The sequence below is a fragment of the Microtus pennsylvanicus genome, chromosome 7 (assembly GCF_037038515.1).
Source record: "Microtus pennsylvanicus isolate mMicPen1 chromosome 7, mMicPen1.hap1, whole genome shotgun sequence".
NCBI lineage: Eukaryota > Metazoa > Chordata > Mammalia > Rodentia > Cricetidae > Microtus > Microtus pennsylvanicus.
Genome location: NC_134585.1, coordinates 98,239,378 through 98,252,683, shown reverse-complemented (window position 1 = coordinate 98,252,683; position 13,306 = coordinate 98,239,378). Strand labels below are relative to the sequence as shown.

At 35.0% G+C, this 13,306-nt stretch overlaps 1 protein-coding gene across 1 annotated transcript in view; it reads left to right on the top strand.

The window, feature by feature from the left end:
- Dpyd (dihydropyrimidine dehydrogenase) overlaps positions 1-13,306 on the top strand; it is a 745,624-nt gene that overhangs the window by 359,895 nt on the left and 372,423 nt on the right. The gene's annotated exons all lie outside the window — the stretch shown is intronic.

Here is a 13,306-nt window from a genome sequence, read left to right as displayed (position 1 = left end):
TTTCACAATGAATTTATGGTCATGGGTTGTAAGAAATTTAAAACTATGGCAATAATGTTTATAAGGAAGGATATTTTTAAAAGAATAGTATTAGCTGGGCCTTGTATTGATGCTCTGAATGAGGATGAGCAGGTTTTAAAACCCTACTAGCCGCAGATTTTAAAATCAACTTTACCAGAACTTACCTATGTCGAAGTCTTTCCCCATGCCGGAGCAGACTTCCCTCCTAGCTCTAAATGAAATAGACTTTCTCTCATCATTATCATTGCTTAAAATGTAACTGTAACCCCACATCTTCAAAGGCATTCTTCTGCCCCCACTTAAACCACTGGTTTCTATGATATCTGAAGAACTCTGATTTGAGAATTAGAATTTTAAATTGCACAAGCTTACTATTAGAGTATTTCCGTTACCCTTTGCAGGTTTTGAGGCAGCTTATTCGACCTTACAGTCTCACCAGGAAGCTAATGGGAAAGCCTTGCAGCAATCTTCCCAGGAAAGTTTCCAAATGTCAAGTGTCATCTTTCCAGCTGTTAGATGAATGGGTAGCCAAGAGGCATTTATTTGGGTGTGCAGCCCCTGTGAAATCTGGGTGAGGGAGGAGAAAAGGCTATAATTTGGTGGTTAGTTTACCAGCACTGGGATAGTTGCAAATCTCCAAGCCAGGAAAGGAACTTGATGTTGCCATTTTATGATTGACAGCTGACTGTGGTGCTTTCGTAGTTAAGGAGGAAGAATGCCATAAACAAAGGCATTATCAATATGCCATACTAATTTCTGAATCCTCTACTGCTTCAGATAAAAGCGGTGTTATCAACAGAGCTGCCTTCTCTAAACCCTTCTCAACTGAGAAGAGGCGAGGGTTTTTAAAATGACAGCTGTGTTAAAAATCTTGAGACATATTGAAAAAGTGCCCTTCTCCTTAAGATATATTGTAGATGCTTAAATCTCATGCTAAGAGAAGATTGATATAAATCACTGGACGCTGTCAGGTGAGAAAACAATGAATATCAATAAAAAGACAGTTTTAAATCATAATAGATCCTGTTGGAGATAGTAATAACCTCCAAAAATATTGAACTGTGTCGCAGATAAATGTTGCTTTTATACTATGCTTTCGACTTCATTGGGATTGGGCTGTTATGGCTATGGATATGATTTCAGCTGGCTAGCATTAGAACTTGAGATTGTAGACTTAATTAGTTTTAGAAATGCATGGGGTTTCATTTTTTAAGTCATCTTTTTAAAAAGTAACTAGTACAGTCAAATTTGCTCATAGTCATTGAAAAACAAAGTCCTTTGCAGCTCCAAATATGCAACGAACTCTACAGCTCTGGGTATGCAATGAACTCTTTTTTTTTTGTCCATTTGCCTTAAACTATAGTATGCTCCTGGCTAATATTTTAAAATAATTATTTACATCAGTGCCTTGACATATACTGAATACCGAATACTTTTCTGCGTAATAATATACAGTTTTTATGTGAAGAGAGGATTTTTAAAAATAATACCTATGTGTTGTAAAAGGAAACCAAAGAAAAATGAGGAATAAGCCTGGATTTAATGGAGCTATCAAGCAGAACTATCTGGTTGGTGACAGTAAGAAAGTACCATGACTAATAAGTAATTTTAATGCCTTTTATTGGTTTTGTGTAGGGTTCCAAACTTTTATTAAATGGCAGCATTTGGCCTGAGAAGTAATTTAAAATGGAATTGTCTCTATAAAAACAGACTATTTCCACTACAAGACTAGATAGCTACTTCAGGCTGAGACTAAAATTGGCAGAAAAATAAAAAAAAAAATCAGATCTGAAAAAAAATCTGATCCTTGCTGAAAAAAAAAAAAAAATGATCCTTGCCATGTAAAACCCCACCGAGCCACAGTGTATCTGCAAGAAGAGAAGAAACATAGTTAGCCACTGCAGAGTCACTGGGTCCAAAGGGGCCATAAATGCTACTGATTTTAAGGTTATAATGACTGCTTCCCTAGACAATATGGAACTAAACAAATACAGTGAAGCTGACTGTGGGAACCCATTGCTTTGCTATGGAAATTTTAAGGCCAAAGTAAACTACCTGGGAATTTGGGTCACAGTTCTGTTCTATTTCCTGTGTTAAGCAACTGAGGAAAGTTTAGTCTAGACCTGTGTAGGAACAGGTCAAAGAGAAATAGACGGCATGGCAGAACCCTAGAAGTCATGAGACCTGTTTCACTTCCTGCCTTAAGTGCTCGCTGTTTTAGTCTTGGATCTACGAAAACACTGCATAGCTTTTTGTTTGTTTGATTTCATTTATAGCTATGAGAGGAGATGGAATGGCTGGCTCAAGCATCTACCTTTTAAATCACTGACACATTACCATAAGTCTCCCTGTTTCATCTAGAGAAAGGAGATATCGATTCCATGTGGCTCTGAAATACAAATGGAATACATTACAATTGAGCAATATGGATTATTGAATGATCACTTCATTTTCTATTATTTACTGGGCAATTGCATTGTATTTAAAGTTCTCTCTAATCATTAGCCACATTTTAGAAATAAAAAAAAAACCTTTGAATTTGGTTGAGGAAAGATAAGCTATGGAAATAACTGGATCCAACCCCTTATGGTACATATTAGGCTCTAGTAAATGATTGCGCACCTATCCCTCTGTAGGTACCACAAATTGCATTTAATGGGTTATTATAAAGAAAGAAGAAGAAACAACGACATGAAGTTGGAAGGCAGTGACGGTTGATCTGGGTAAAGTTAGGATAGGAGAGAATTTGATCAAAAGGAATTGTATATAATTCTCAAAAAATTAATAAAGTTTTATATTTCAAAAGGGTATTTGTTAAAGATATTTGTGAGATGCAGATAGTAGAATAAATGCAAGTATAAAATAAAACAAAATCCATTGTATTGAAGATGGACTAGGCAAACCAACAAAAGGAAAAGAGATCAAGAGAAGGCACCAGAATCAGAGACCTACTTATTTGCTCGTTCAAGAGTCCCATAAAAATACTAAACTGAAGGCTAAAATATATACTCAGAAGACCCGGTGCAAAGCTGTTCCAGGCCTGTGCTTGCTGATGCAATGAAATTTTAAGAAAATAACCAAAAGCAAACCAAGCCAAACAAATCAAAGGAAAAGTAGGTGATGAGAGTACTGTGGCTAAACCCAAGCAATTCAATGCTTAGCCTAATGCTCAGCTCAATACCTCCTTGCCTCTTCCTTTCTTGCTGAGTTCTTTCTAAGCAAGTGGATAGCCTGGATCCAGGACATAGACACTGTCAGCAGAGAATTCTGCTCCTGGATTTAAGTATTGGGTGAGGTTTCTTCCAATAACTCATTAAACCAGTTCTCTAAGAAGTTATTCTATTTCATTCTAGACCACTTTGCATTTCTCATATTTAATATAGCAATCCCACATTGGGTAGTTTTCTTTCTACATACTATAGTCAAGATGTCCTGAGAAGCTCCCCCCCCCCCGCAGAGGGCTGTAATGTTTCATTATTGATTAGATAATACAGCTGGGGTGTTTAGTTCACTTCCAAAATGCTGCAGTCTCTATATGTTGGGTAATATTTCAGCAGAGCATAGCTTCTTCCCATCTGCTCTAGGCACTGTGTGCTGGGGTATATCCCAGTGTGGTAGAGTTTACATCAAATTTTTGTCTGTTGTTCTGTATAGTAGCCAAATTGGATTTGGTGGTTAGTTAGGAAGGCTTGTCATAAACACCCTGTCAAAAATAGGGTTGAAAATAAATACACTTGGCAGTCTCTTAGATCATGGTAACAAAGGATTGAGGAAACTCTATGTGTTAGCCTAACCCTTGGGTGGTGAACGTTACTGTCTGGTACTGATGCAACTGGTAATTGATGGTGAGGTAGAATTAACACAAAAACTGAAGGGTAAAATCGAACGTGCTAATACTTCATATTTTCTTCTCATTTATCTTAACATGTATCCTCTATATGTGTGATTCTACTCCTGTTTTAAGGTGGCCTCTTAATGATATACTGGCTTTCACTAGCTCCTCTCTGCTGCTTTGCCTCTTCCAGAGACCAGGGCCAGAAATGCAAGGGTTAATAGTTTTTTAACCCCAAAGCAAGTATCAGCTTCTGTGTTGTTGACTTATAGTTTGGAGCTGTTTTATTTCAAGTCTCAATATTTAACATTACTCCCATCACCTTTCTTAAATGTCAGCTTCTTGTATTTTCCTTCATCACTCTTCCTTGACCACACTGACTCTTTTGTGTGACATGGATTTGCTGTCAGGTGCCACCCTAGGCTGGTCCCCAGGTTTTTCTGACTCTAGTCATTGACATCTTGTCAGCAGTGTCACCTACTGTGCCCCTCGGCCTCTGAATATGGCAATTGTTACCTTCTTGATTGACATTTTTTGAAAACTGTCAACATGTTTTTATTATTTGGGGAGGAGCTCAAACTCAAAGCCTTTTTCTTAAAGCGAATTCTCTGTTTCATTCTTTGAATGGGTTTTCTGGCTTGAATGGAATACACCCTATGAGGAATATCAACAGGCTCTTACTTTAACATTGTATTGTAGTTACTAGAAAGGATCTAGCAGCCAGTGTTTTGATTATAACTCAACTAATACTTTGAGGAAGCAATCCATTTGAACCATAAAGAGACTGGACTAAAAACTTTTATATGTATTATCCCTATGCTCTTCCACTTGTGGGACTGGCTCAGATGTTTCTCTATTGAAGAGGCGTTTTGTAATACCATAAAGTAGAAACTTCCTCTGTCCCTAAAAATCTTGTCCTAATCAAAATATTCTGTATTCTTTTCATTTTAGGAAAAGCCATTTAAATATAATTTAACAAGAAGTGTGCATATACACATACATATCTTTCTTGGTCATTCTCTTCTCATTCCTCACTATCATATTTTAAAGTAAGCACTGGGACCTTAAGTCCAAGGTCACCTTGGGATGCATAAGAAGTTGGGAGCCAGCCTGTACTGTTAGCAAAGCTCTGTCACCAAGCAAGTGAATGAAAGAAAAGGAAAAGAAAACTGGAAAGTTCACAAAGGAGCGACGCCAACAAGATGTGCATTGAGTGGGTCTAGCAGGATAGGAGTAATGGTACAGGAAATCCAAATACTAGTCTACATACAGCAGTGAAATTTGCCATTATTCACAGTTAGGAATGCCTTTGTGAAAATCACTGAAATTACAGTCCCAGTAGAGCACAAAACTTGAGAAGAACCATGTTAAAAAAGAATGAGAGAGTTCATTTCTACATACAGTTTCTTCTCTAAGCTGGATTGCAAGATAAACTCAAGCCACAAATCTCTCCAGTGGGGAAAAGACAGTCCTCTTTCACCTCACCTGCTAAGCAAATAGGCAAAGATAAACTCTTAGGGGCAGCAAGGAAAGAGCAAGAGATGTCATGAACTAAAACATAGAGCTCAGCAGTTTCTTCAACGGAACCCAGTGGCCTCACACCATTAAAGCAGCCACGGGAGAGCCAAACAAATCACAGTGAATCCCAGTAAGAGGCTCCTTCCTCCATACAATCAACCAACTAGAAATACCCAACTAAACCATCTAGGCAGAAGCTCTAACCATCTGCATGTACTCCCCAGAAAACTTACTAACCTCAAGATTCAATATTGAGATTAGCCTACTTAATAACCCTGGAAGCTGGCCACACATACAAATGCTATGTGCTAGTTTAACCATAATTTGAATCTGGCTGACTGGTGGGACCTTTTCATCAGAAAACCAACTTATAAATCCTAAAAGACATTGCCACTTTCTCAAATATGCACATAAGCGTGCCAGGATGATGAAGAATAAAAAACATTGGATTTTTATAACTAATCCAAAACACACATATCTAAAACATCTCAAAACTTTTCATAATAAGATTTTTAAAAAAAAACCCTAACTACCAGTGGATATGGAAGGACAAATCATACCAGGGAAAACAGTACATGAACAAAAAGAAACATTCAACATGACAATTAAGTACAATAGAAGTCTTAGAACTGAAGAATACAATGACTACACTGAAATATAGAATAAAGATTCTCAAGAGTATGGCCAACCAAGCATAAGAATTAATAATTCCAGAAGCTATCATTGGGAATCATATATTCTGTCTAGAAAACAAATAATGAATGAGAGTTTAAAAGTTTTCCAACTGTTATGGTCTTCCAACAAGTCAAATGATGTACTCTTGTGAGCATTCTAGAGAGGGAAGAGACAGCAGCAAAAAAAAAAAATCTTTCACAAGGAATAATGAGGTTTGCAAGATGTCTCAGTAAGTGAAAGCACTTACTACTAAGACTGATGATCTAAGTTTGACCCCTGGAAACCACATAGTAAAAAGAAAGAATTAACTCTCCCTGACATCTGTATATGTTCCATAGCATGCATGCACTTGTGGGGCACACTCACACCCACAAAATAATGTAGTAAGTAAAAATTATAATTATTAATACTGATAGGATGTAATGGTCAATGAATATGGTATACCAATGATGCTTACAATGAGAGATTATGATTAAATTAATAAAATTCCAACATGAGATAATTTTGATAGCAAATGAGAATAATGACTAGTTACATGATGTGAATTCCGAAGTCATCAAGCATAGTCATCAAGAAAAATTTCGTAAGCCTGGAGAGAGTGGGATGGCATAATCACAGGGCTGAAATAAAAACTGTCAAGAATTTTATATCGAAAAAATTGCATTCCAAAATGAAAGAAAATTTAAGACTTCTGAAGATATATAAAAATTGAGGTAGTTTGTTACTGTTAGACTTAATTATAAGAACAAATTTGCTGTATGAAAATGTAAATATCACAAGTAAAAATACATATACACAAAACAGAATCGTATAATACTCCATTAATGGTATCCAGTCCTTTTTATTTCTAGCATAAGTGGTACAAGACTAAAGTAATGTATAATAAAGATTATAAAGTATTTATAATCTGTAACACCTTAATAGATACACAATATAAGAAATATAATAACTTTGGTAGCAATAAAGTAAAGAATGTAGATCTTTTTCATGCAACTGAAGTTAATTTGCTATCTGTTCTAAACACACTGCTATAAGAATTCTAGTGAAAGGCTTTTAACTAAAAGTGGGAAGAAGAGTAGGTAGATATAATAACAGAAAAGTAAATGAATCAAAAATTATCACTGCAAAAACAAGAACAAAAAAATTAAACTAAAAATAAAGCAAAGTAAAAGGAAAGCTCTAGGTGATCATAAAGAACATAAAAAACAATTATTAAAATGACGATAGTAATTTCTTACTAGTTACTTTAAAGTTAATTATAATTACTTTAAATAAAAATGAATGATGGTATCAAATGACATAAAATGGCTGAATTTTAAAAAGACTCAACTACTTACTGCTTACAAGAAACTCGCATTTAAATTAAAGATACATAACTGAAATGTGTTGACAAATGCATGCTTATAATCCCAGAATTCAGGAGCCTGAGAAGGGAAGGATTGTGCATTTGAAGTCAGCCTGGTTTATGAGAGCCTATCTCAAAAATTCAAACTGATCAACCAAACAAACAAACAAACACACAAATAAAAACACATACTTGAGGATAGAACATGACTTTACATGCAAAGAACTACCAAAGGAAACAATTTGAGTCGTACTCATTTTAAACAAAATACACTTTTAGTAAGTGAAACATACAATAGAAAGAAGGTAGTATTAAATGAGGATTTTCAAATGCAGTCAGAAAATGTAATGATTAGATAGCTACCTCCCAACATTATAATATCAACTCAGAGCACACAAAAATATAAAGTAAATGCCAAAAAAATATGAATGGTTAGCAGACAGAACTATAATAATTGTTGGGTACATCTGTGCCAACTTTCAAAAGTAGCTGGACTATCTGGATGGTAATAGTAAGGAAACAGAAGATTTGTCAACAAAAACTATATTTGTCAGTGGAATAATATTTGTGCACAGGATGACTACATCTCAACAGAGCAAATCTAAACCAAGCGGACCTATCATATGGACACATGTGGCCTACTGAGCTTCTTCCCCACTACACTGGTTTTCTGTGCTGCTGTAGCAGTGATCATGTGCGAGGACATACAACAACTCTTAATGAAATTAAGATAAATTAAATTATATCTTGTGTCCTTTCCAACTACATAAGAATAAGACTAGAAATCAATAACAACAGAATATTGGAGACTCTTAAGCATTAGTGTGAATTTTAGTATAACCTATTGATCAAAGAAAACACCCAAAATATACATCACTAACTTGTAAAGACAAGAGAAAGCAAAAATACAACAGGATTTAACCAAAAATAGTAATAACAAGATTATTTTTAAGAGTAAATTTATTATTTTAAAAATTAAAATGTATTATGTAAACAACAGTAAACATTTAAATGTTTTAACATATATTATTTAAATGTTTTAAATTTTTATTTAAAAATTATTATTTAAGTTTAAAAATATTATTTAACAAAAAGAAAGATACTCAGTAAACAAGTTTACTTCATACACTGACAGAATAGTAAAAACCAAAAACCAAATGCATAGGGTAAAATAATGATTGGGATAGAAACATATAAAATAGAGATTATTAAAGCACAAGGAACAATTGAAAACTTATCTTTCTGCAAAGATAAACAGAATCAATGAAAACTTACTTTGTCAAAGATTTAGAATAAAATTCTCTTGAAGCCTTATATTTGATGCCATAGAAAAGGCCATTATAAACAAATACTTGTCAACTATTTTGACAATGTAAAATTGATTATATAACTCCTAAAAAAGCAGGCAATTTATTTAAATCAACAAAAAATAAAGACATAACAGGCCAATAACAAATAAGTTTAAATCAATAATCAAAAACCTCTCTCAAAAAAGAATACCCAAGAACAAATTGCTTCAGAATGAATTCTAGGAAATATTTAATGCATAATAAATATCCATTCTTTTAAATATAATATCAAACATTATTTTCAAGTATTTTAAGAGGACATTACCACTCCATTACAAAAAACTCATTGAGTACATTATGCAAAAATCCAAAACTATAGGTCATTATGCCCAATGAGCATAAATATAAAATCTTTGGCAAATTATTAGCCAACAAGTAAATGAACATTAAAAGGATTATATATAATACTTATAGACACTCAGAATATGAATGCCATCACTAGGCTACATAGGAAATTTAATGTGCACAAATAAATAGATTGTCACACCATGTGAACTAAATGACAGGCAAAATATGGACATTTCAGTACATACAGAAAATAATTTTATAATTTAGAAATTAGGTACAGAAAGAATTTACTTTGTTATCCTAAAAGTATTATATAAAAATGGATGTCCACATACAGGACAATGAAGGCAAGACAGAATTCATGTTATTGCAGAACTTTGCAGATGGAAATGAAATGAGAAATATTAATTTTAACTTATATACATTTAGAACTTCTTCTAATTCATGCCATCCAGTCAAACTTGAGAAGTTATATGTAACTTGACTAAAATGCTTGCCTAGTTTCTGAAAAATAAATTCTCAGGGGAAAATCGAAGTTTCAGTGACTCTTAGATCTAGCAATGTCTCCTGCAAGCGCCATATGCATTCCTTTCTCCACTGTTGGTTCTGGCCTTCTTACAGTCTCTCAGTCTACGCTTTTGCTACCCTAACCTCGGTCCTATATGACTTAGATCTTTTGTTTTGGTTTATTTTCATTTCTTCTGTTGTATGCGCTGAACATGCAAAGAAGTTGAGACTGAACGATTTATTAAAACCCTTTATTTCTGAGAACATTTGCCTCCTCTGTAGAGGTATATCCTTTTGTGCTTTGCACATGTGCAGCTGAGGCTCCTATAGGCATTCTTCACTAATCCCATTGTCCATAGATTTTTCTCTGCATAATAAAATGTTTAAGACAACTGTCTCTGATCATCCTGGTTCTGCATGTTGTTAACTTTTAGGGACATCCCAGCTGACAGCCTCAATCAGCACAATCTGTGTTCCAGATTTGTCATCAGGGTTTCTGACTTGACCTTCACTAGATGAGTTTTAGGCAGTTGTTGCTTATTTTGAAAGATTGTTTTAAGTATGCTGTCAAAATTAGCTAATTAATTATCACATCAATAAATTCAGACAGCATATAGATCTCATAAATACACCTATACAATGAATTTTCCAAAGAATATGTAATAGGAAAAGGAGAGTTGCTTATATAATTGAATTTGGAAACTTATAAACACATGCAGTATGATGAGCTTGGATATGTAGTTTATACCACATAAATACCAATCCTTAGTGAACTAAAGAATTAGTTCACTAAATTCATGAACTAAAGAATAGTTAAAGGGGCTGGAGAGTTGACTCAGCCATTAAGAGCACATGTTGCTCTTGAAGAAAACATATGTTTGGTTCCCAGAACCCACGGGGGGGGGGGGGTCTCACAACCACCCATAACTCTAGTTCCAGAGGATTTAACCTCTCTCCTTACCTACTCAGGCACCAGACACACAGTGACGCAGAGACATGCAGGTAGGAAAGACATTCATCCATATAAAATAAAACAAATGAATCCAAGGTAAATTAAATATAGGACCAGAAACTTCCTAACTATCGGAAGACAGGGAGATATTAAACAGCGGTGCCTTTGTCAATAATATTTCAAACTTAACTCCAATTGAGAAGATGGTTAACACACCTCTTGTCATTCCACATTCATAAATCAAAACACTTTGAAGCCCATAAAAAGTTGTCAAGCTATAATGAAAATAAAATTTAAATAATTGTGATAATACACCTTGAAATCTGTTTGTTTCATGTGATGATATGAAATGTAGTGACTATCATCAATGAAAAATATAAAGATATAAAAAAATAAAATTATCAAATAAAATGACATACTGATGTGAAAAATTAGTGATGGAAGGATACTCAGAAATCTCATCCTGCTAGAAACATATGAACATGGATGACATTCTCTTCATTTATGTAAAGCATTATCTTACTAATTTTCCCAGTTAATACACAGTAAACACCCACTCAATCAGCCAGTGCACTAGTTGATTCTGTGTCATTTCTGGTTCTGACATAGAATAACTTTCCACCGTGAAAATTGCAGGGAACTAATAGTCTTTACTGTTCAACATCTCTATCATATCTGTTATTTGCTAACACTATCAGGTGACTGGAAAAACAGTATAGTCTGAAATTGAAAATCTGGGTAACATGTGTTTTAGAGAAGAATGCAATAAGGTCCAATTTAAAGCTGTGTGATTTAAGGGCATCCACCATATCAGCAGCCAAAGGTGGCGAAAGCTCTTGGAAATCTCAGCATGGGGGCCAAGCCTGGGATTTGGAAGGCACTGGTCTTTCAGTGAGAGCTGAAACTTGAGATTCAGGCCACAGAGTCAGGCACAGGTGAAGAAGGCTTTTCTATAATGTAGAATAAGAAGCACAGCTTAAGGCCAAGGTGGACAAAGACAAAGGAAACATAGCCTTGTGTGTGCACGCATGCAAGCACACACACACACTCACATCTGTAGTTAAGATATATAACCTATGGCCCTCTCATTTGAAAAAACTTTGTCAATAAGTGTATATTTACACTTTACTTGTTCAGTACGTTTAATTTTCTATTTGTTAATCTTAAAGGAAACCCTACAAAATTTGTACACATTTTATTTATAAATTCTAAAACAGTAACCTTCTTATTTTCGAACTGGGCCTTATTTTTAAAAAAACTACATATATTAAGTAATGCAAGCTGAAGTATACATGCAATATATCATATTGCATATATACACACATATATGTATGTGCAAACATACACATACAGAGACAAATACATAATGCCATTTGGGGATGTTGCTTTATGCTGTAATAACTATAGTCAAAAACAAGCCAAAATTTATCTGCAGTATTGACAAGATTGGATATTTCAGTGCCCAGCTACAGCAAGCAGAACAGTGTATTCATTTCAGGTTAGAAATATACAGCACCATCTGCACGCTTGCTGTGGACGTCATTCACAACAGTGCCCAGTGTTTTGCCTCTGAATGTGCATATAGGAAAAATTACAGGAGTAATTACTTACCTTATGTTGAAAGTTCTCTTTTTATCTAGCCTAAAACATATTTGATTCTTCTCAAACTATCGTCAGACAGAGTTAAAATACTATCAATACCAAGGGTGATTTTCTTCCATATCCATCTGTATGATACCTGTCCACATGAACACACACACAAACACACACACACACATACACACACACACACACACACACACACACACACACCTCCAATTTTCCCTAAGGCACATGTTTACATTCTTGTCTTGGTGTAGATAGGAGATTCATTTCCCAGCCACTCAGATCTGAATAATCACACAAAAACTATATGAGTTACAACACTGTTTGGCCTTTTAGCTCAGGTTTCTTATTAACTAACTCTTACATCTTAAATTAACACATTTCTCTTAATGTATAATCTCCACGAGGTTGTGGCTTACCAGTAAATTTTCTGGGGCATCTGTCTCCTTCGGCAGCCCCATGGCGTCTCCCTGACTCTGACTACCGTCTCCCTATATCTCTGAATTTCCTGCCTGGCTTTATTCTGCCCTGCCTTAGGCCGAAGCTTTATTCATCAACCAATAATGCAACACATATACAGAAAGACATCCCACATCATCTTGGTTTATACTAAAATAGTATTTTGATTTTGTAAAAAACAAGAGTCAAGCACAATGAGACCACCCAAAATTGTGGCTCAGAAGTGGGAGGAGATTAGGTGTAAAGAATTTAAATTTGATCAGAGAGGGAGAAATAGGTAGATGATGCAGGGAGAAAAGCCAGATAATCCCTGGTGGAGAATGAAGAGTATCTATAGCTACAGCCTAGATGCCACCAGGCTCTTTTTTTTTCAAAACCAGAAACACAATAGCCTTTCAACGGGCAAGTTTGATGCCTTTTTGCATATTAAGTGAGCTTTTCTCTGCTTTATAAGTGGTGGAGGACAGAAAAATGATTTCTATGCGAGTCATGGCAATCTTTATCTACACGAGACACATGCCTATAAAATTAAGGTTCTGCTCAAATACCTTTTCTTTGGAGTGATGATTCACAAGAGAACAGAGCTCTACTTCTGAATTAAGTAGCCCTGTCCATTCACTAACTACTTTACCTGAGAATATTCATCCATTTTTGTATTTTTCAAGTATTTGTCTTTCATAGATAAACAGAAAGAGGAAGAAGGGCTGAGAGGGGGACAGAAGAGGGTGAGAATAAGGAAGGAAAAGAGGACAGAG